The 6,000-nt window shown below is 38.1% G+C and overlaps 1 long non-coding RNA gene across 1 annotated transcript in view; it reads right to left on the bottom strand.

The window, feature by feature from the left end:
* Nucleotides 1-1,455: 1,455 nt before the first annotated feature.
* The window catches only part of LOC121532044, a 28,811-nt gene continuing 24,266 nt past the window's right edge, over nt 1,456-6,000 (bottom strand). Inside the window, exon 2 of the long non-coding RNA XR_005994231.2 lies at nt 1,456-2,412. This is a non-coding gene — a long non-coding RNA (uncharacterized LOC121532044). The remainder of the gene's footprint in view (nt 2,413-6,000) is intronic.

The following is a 6,000-nucleotide window of genomic DNA, read 5'->3' as shown; positions in this document are numbered from 1 at the left end:
CATTCCAGAGCATGCCTGCTCGAGCTGAGGATTTACAGAACGGTAAGAAGCTGTTAGTTACAGGCCATTTGATGTGTTTTTTTTTCTGAACGTTGCCACCCAGTACTTTTTTTTTACATCTAAGACAGATTTGTAGAAATATTTGTTATTCATGTGTGTAGTTCTAATGAAATACTTTGAAAAACTGGCATATGGTAAGTTAATTCACTCAGAAACACCTATACAATCTAATATATATTAAATGGCCATGTTTTCATTACTTTGACGATGCAAAATTGAGGCTCATTCTTAGCAGAAGTAAAATTGACGCGTCACTTGCACATTGTATAGCGAACATAACACACCCACATCAAATCACACCCCTAAGGCGCAAATCACATTTTACTTAATGACCAGGAGGAAAACAGAGGTGAAATCAGTGTGTTCAGCCCCCCTTTAAATGGCCATTTGAGAACAGAATATTATACTCATGAACTGTTGTTCAAGTGTTCTTCCAGCCTCAAAATCTTAAAAGGGAAATATTGTGAACATATACCATGCATATGATGTACTGTATGTTATTAAGACACACACATTTTTGCACATTCTACCAACCAGCCACATTGATGCAACCAGATGTCAGTTGAAATAATGAGAAAACAATTAATTCATCAATTTTTGCCTGGTGCATACTGTAGGAGGATGTAAATCACTGTTTACCTATGCAAATTATATTCCCATGAAGTCTCTCTGATAAAACGTTTTTTCCATAATCCCAGAGAAAACATGAATTGAGACTACAAACAGTGGTGGAAGTTGTGTTCTAAATTGGCCCATATACTCTATGTATTTGCTGCTAATATTGAACAAATTCTGATCGAAGAAGAATACTCTGAGCTTCTGTGGCATAATCCCATCATTAGGTTTGCACTACTAAAAGGGTGCTCACACTGCTCACTACCTTCAGTGGTGTTTCTTCTGAACAGCATGAAAACAGCATGTTAGTGGTAGCTTATCCAGCAGTGTCAAAGCTTACTAGCTCGAGAGCTTCCCTCCTCCATTGGCTATCTTAAAGTTAACATGCTGAAATGTGCATAAAGTTGTAACTTTCTGAGCATTAGTTGCAAACTCTGTAGTCACCAGTTTGGAAATCATTAAACGTCTCGTTGTGTCTCCCACTTCCATTAAATATGGCAGTATCTTAGTTGTTGAAAGTAGTAAAGGTGGTTTGATAAGTAAAACCTGAAATTGCGCAACATTTTCACAAAGGTTACTGGGGGCTACAAACTTAGAAAATATAGAAAATATTACCTTTCTTCATAAATGGGCTCTGTACTATTGTCTGGTTGCATTAATTCTGTACTTTCCACCTCATTTCATGTTAAATAATTGACTTGTATGATGAAAAAATAATTCACCAGCTTGAAAAGGCAGAGCCACTTGACTTTGCTCAAATGAACAAGACAGACCAGTAGCTTAAGGACATAACTCATTGTGTATGCACAGTTTATGATTGGCAATGTGGCCTAAATAAGGTTTTCTACAAAGATACAACATACAAAACTGTTAAATATATAACTTTAGGCTTTTGAAAATACATGTAATTTCCCCCAAACAGATATGACGGATTTACTATTTTCCTCCTCTTCTTTCCTGGTGAGAAATGATTTGCTTGTTTCACTATAACCAGCCATGCTGACTGCAAATTTTCCAAATGTAGCAATTGAAAATGTAAATCTGATTTAATGTATGTTCAAAATAGAGCAGTGAGTACACAAGTACAGTTTAGTAGTCCAAAAGAAATGTAATTGACAAATTACACAATGTCCTTTGCCTTGTTTCTTTTGCTATCCAGTTATTGTCATTAATTTGTACACAATTACTCTGCGAAATAAGTCACTTTTATCACCATGTGTACATTTGTGGGTATGTCTAGAGTCTATCATAGTGTGAGTGGGAATACAGGATTTCATGTTTTATCAACTTGAAGAAGTTTCTAAACCCCTTATCCCATAGTCAACTGTGTCCTCCAAAACATGGTCTTTAACTTTGGTCTGTATTCTGTAAAAACACTACAGAGGAGTTGCCAAGTGTAAACTCCAAAAGAGAATCTCGTCCTGGGTCATATCCAGAAGTTCATGATGACCCACAATGGAATTATCCAAATTCAACTGAAAAATATGTTTGGTCTCCCACAGAATAATACAGAGTCCATATGTTCGATGTTTAGCTCCAGCTCCTGTATTCGGAGTCCGGGCCTTTGGCAACGTAGGTTTTACGTGGTTTCACGCTGTTGCACAGAGCAATGGATGGACAGCTGATGATAAGACGACGTATGCTCCACACAGGCGGTGACAATGGACCATGGGAAGCAGCTCACACACCATCCCCTCTCTCTTTCGGGAGAGTCTTTCCCCACCATCGTCAGGAGACCTGAGAATCGATAGGAACACAACAGCCATCAGGGGAGCAGAGAATCCATAACGACGTGCTACATCTGGTTCTGCAATGAGAGCCCTTCTGCTTGTGTAAGCAATGTGTTTATGGTGACGGCCACCATCGATAAAATGGCAAGCCCATCAATTCAGGGGACTGAATGCAGCATGTTACATGTACAGAGTGGTCCAAAATGAATGAAACCCTTGATAAAGCTTAGCAATAATGACTGCATAAAATACATAATTCAAATACTGAGCTATATTGTATGCATTATATAATTATATTATTTTATACTAAGACAATTGCTTAAAGAAAGATATTTAGTTTAACAAGTACCGTAATTTTCGGACTATAAGCCGCGCCTTTTTTCCAATTTTTCGACCCTGCGGCATATATAGCGGTGCGGCTAATCTATGGATTTTTACAGCTAACGGCCACTAGAAGACCTCCTAAATCTATGGATTTTACAGGTTACAGTCCACCAACTTTAGCTCTATGGGCTCTATGACCGGTCCGCACCCCCCACCTTTAAGCGGCGGGCTCCAGCAGGAAAAGCTGGAGGCCGGGAAAGAGTGAGACAGGTAGCGCACAAAAGTAAAAGTGGAACCGAGAGTGGTACGAGAGACAGAACGAGAGACAGAACGAGAGCAAGACAGACAGACATTACGAGAGCGAGACAGTTTGTCTCTTTCCCGACAATCCCCTCTGTGCACGAACCCTTACATATGGTAATTAAACATTAAAACACCTGCGGCTTATAGTCCAGTGCGGCTTATATATGTACACATCATTCAATATCATTCAATTTAGCTGCTGCGGCTTATACTCCGGTGCGCCTTATAGTGCGGAAAATACGGTAATATTTATTTCTCAAAAAGATAGAGGTCAAAATGATTGACACCCCTAAATATTCTTATGATTAAAGTAGTCAAAAGTGTAGTATATGGTCCCATATTACTATAGCATGCAATAACTACATCAAGTTTGTGACTCTACAAACTTGATGGATGCATTTGCAGTTGGTTTTAATTGTGTTTCACATTATTTTGTGTCCAATAGAAATGAATGGTAAATAATGTATTCTGTAATTTTGGAGTCACTTTTATTGTAAATAAGAACATAATATGTTTCTAAACACTTCTACATTAATGTGTATGCTATCATGATTACAGATAATCCTGACTGAATTGTGAATAATGATGAATGAGAAAGTTACAGAGGGTCAACGATCATACCCCCAAGACATGCTAACCTCTCACCATTACCAATAACAGGGGAGGTTAGTATGTCTTGGGGGTATGATATTTGACCCTCTGTAATGTGCTCACTCATCATTATTCACAATTCATTCAGGATTATCCGTAATCATTGTAAGTAAAAACATATCACTTGTTAAACAAAATCTATTTCTCTGAGCAATTGTATTAGTGTAAAATAATATAATTTCCCTATTTTTTAAGCATACAATATAGCTCAGTATTTGAATTATTTATTTTATACAGTCATTATTGCTCATCATTTTATCAAGGATGTCAATCATTTTGGACCCCACTGTATGTGTGACTCAGAAAACTTTGGGGCTTGACATCAGTAAGCTACCAATTACTTCACACTGGAAGAAGTTAAGATACACTAAAGCTTCCCTTCAGAAAAATCTAGTTTACTTCACTAAAGTTGCTTTGAAAAAGTAGTTCACTACATCCAAACTACTTTGTGAAAAATATAATATGTACATTTGTAATGTCAGACTACAAATTGCAAGAACAGTTCACTTTGGGGTCATGTATTAACAAAATGTGTAATCTAGCCTATTAAACACAACAACAATGTTTCAAGTTAGAATTAGGCAGGTCTGATGCCAATATAGAAAGCAAATGATTTAATTTTATTTTTGCAAAAAGGTAGTGTGTAATTCCAGTAGTTACCTACACTTCTACATGGCACAAACAATAATGAAATACTGAAAACACTACCTAGATTTCAATTTAGTTCAACTACCACCAATCTACTGCAAATTGTAGTTAAATTACTATTTGACTATTTAACTGCTGATACTGTATATTTACAATGTGGGGTGTTCTTTCTCTTTCTCTCTCTCTCTCTCTCTCTCTCTCTCTCTCTCTCTCTCTGCGACGCAAACATGTTGATATATTAACTATTTATCCATATACATGTCTTAAATTATGTATATGAAATTGCACAGTGGAAAAAAACTGCCAACTTCCTACCATCTGTTTGAGTTAGAACTCTTTCTTAATTTGATCAAGGGATTTAATGTTCTTTATTCTCTGACTGTGTGACATTCATTTCAGTTAATGAACTCTCTCTAATGATGCCAAGCTGTTTTTCAGGTCGAGATTAGACACGCAAAATATGTAAATGAAGTGGAGAATACTGTGGCGTGAGGCAGACCTCACTGTCTGACTGAGCCTTAATTCAATTGAATACCTGCCCTGCCACAGTTGTGTCAAGTCCTATGATGACCCAACATTACAGGAGTTAAAGAGTGTGACGGATCTTCTCCATACACAGATAAAGCTTTTAAATGTAATCAGGGTCGTTCAGAATTCACTGCGATTTGCCATGGCCCTAATGTGCCAAAGATAGTGTGGGGCTCCACATTGCCCTCTAGCGATTTGGTTATGCCTAAAATTATAACAAAATCATAGAGGAAATTACAAAGTGAAGCAAGATTTCTTCCCTACATGCTATCAGGGTTTCCACAAAGCAAATTAACTGAGGTATGCCTCTGGCAAAATGGACTGCAGTGGCAGCATAAGTCACTGTCCCCACAATAACAATACAATGTCAGGCACAATTCATAATGTTTCCTCCACCATTGTCCTGATATAGAGGATATAGTGGCCAGCGCTTAGTTTAAATAATCATTTCTTGCTATATTGATGACTGATACTTCAATAATGAAAAAAGTGTCCCTTTGCATCTCACCCACTCGTTAAAACCACAGGTATTAAGTTAACCTGCAGTATTTATTTTGACCAACTCAATGGCCTTGTAGTTGGAGTGTCAGCACTGGGATTGGAAGGTTGGGAGTTCGATCCCTGACCGAGTCATACCAAATACTGTAAAAATGGGAACAGAGGCGTCTTCCTCAATGCGTCTCTGCTTGGCATTAAGGAGATAGATCGTGGGTAAGGCAGTGCGATAGACGACCGTCCTGTTCAGGGGGTGAACTTGTCCTTCAAGCTGCCTCATTCTTCAGAATCAGAAGATAGGCTCCTATAAGCCATTCCGGCTCGTGCAAGGCTACTTATATCCTTCAACTTTGTGTTGACTGTGTATTTTGTAGTTGTAAGCAATTATATTTGTCCTGCATTTTTTATGCCTTTTATTCTGTGCATGTTGTAAACATTACTTCCCCAAGGGGACAGTAAAGTCAGTAAACACATCATCCAAAATAACTTAAGGTTACTTGTGTAACCCCTGTTCTCTGATAATATGAGTGAGATGTATCACATATGGGGATTTGCTCGGCGGATCTACTACGAAGAGACCAATCGCACAACGTCTGTCGGAAACAGACAGGTCGAGTGGCGAATGAGGTCAGCCAAGGAACTCTCC

The sequence above is a fragment of the Coregonus clupeaformis genome, chromosome 19, assembly GCF_020615455.1.
Source record: "Coregonus clupeaformis isolate EN_2021a chromosome 19, ASM2061545v1, whole genome shotgun sequence".
Classification (NCBI taxonomy): domain Eukaryota; kingdom Metazoa; phylum Chordata; class Actinopteri; order Salmoniformes; family Salmonidae; genus Coregonus; species Coregonus clupeaformis.
Note: the sequence above shows the minus strand (reverse complement) of the source record. Positions and strands in the feature narration are given on the sequence as shown.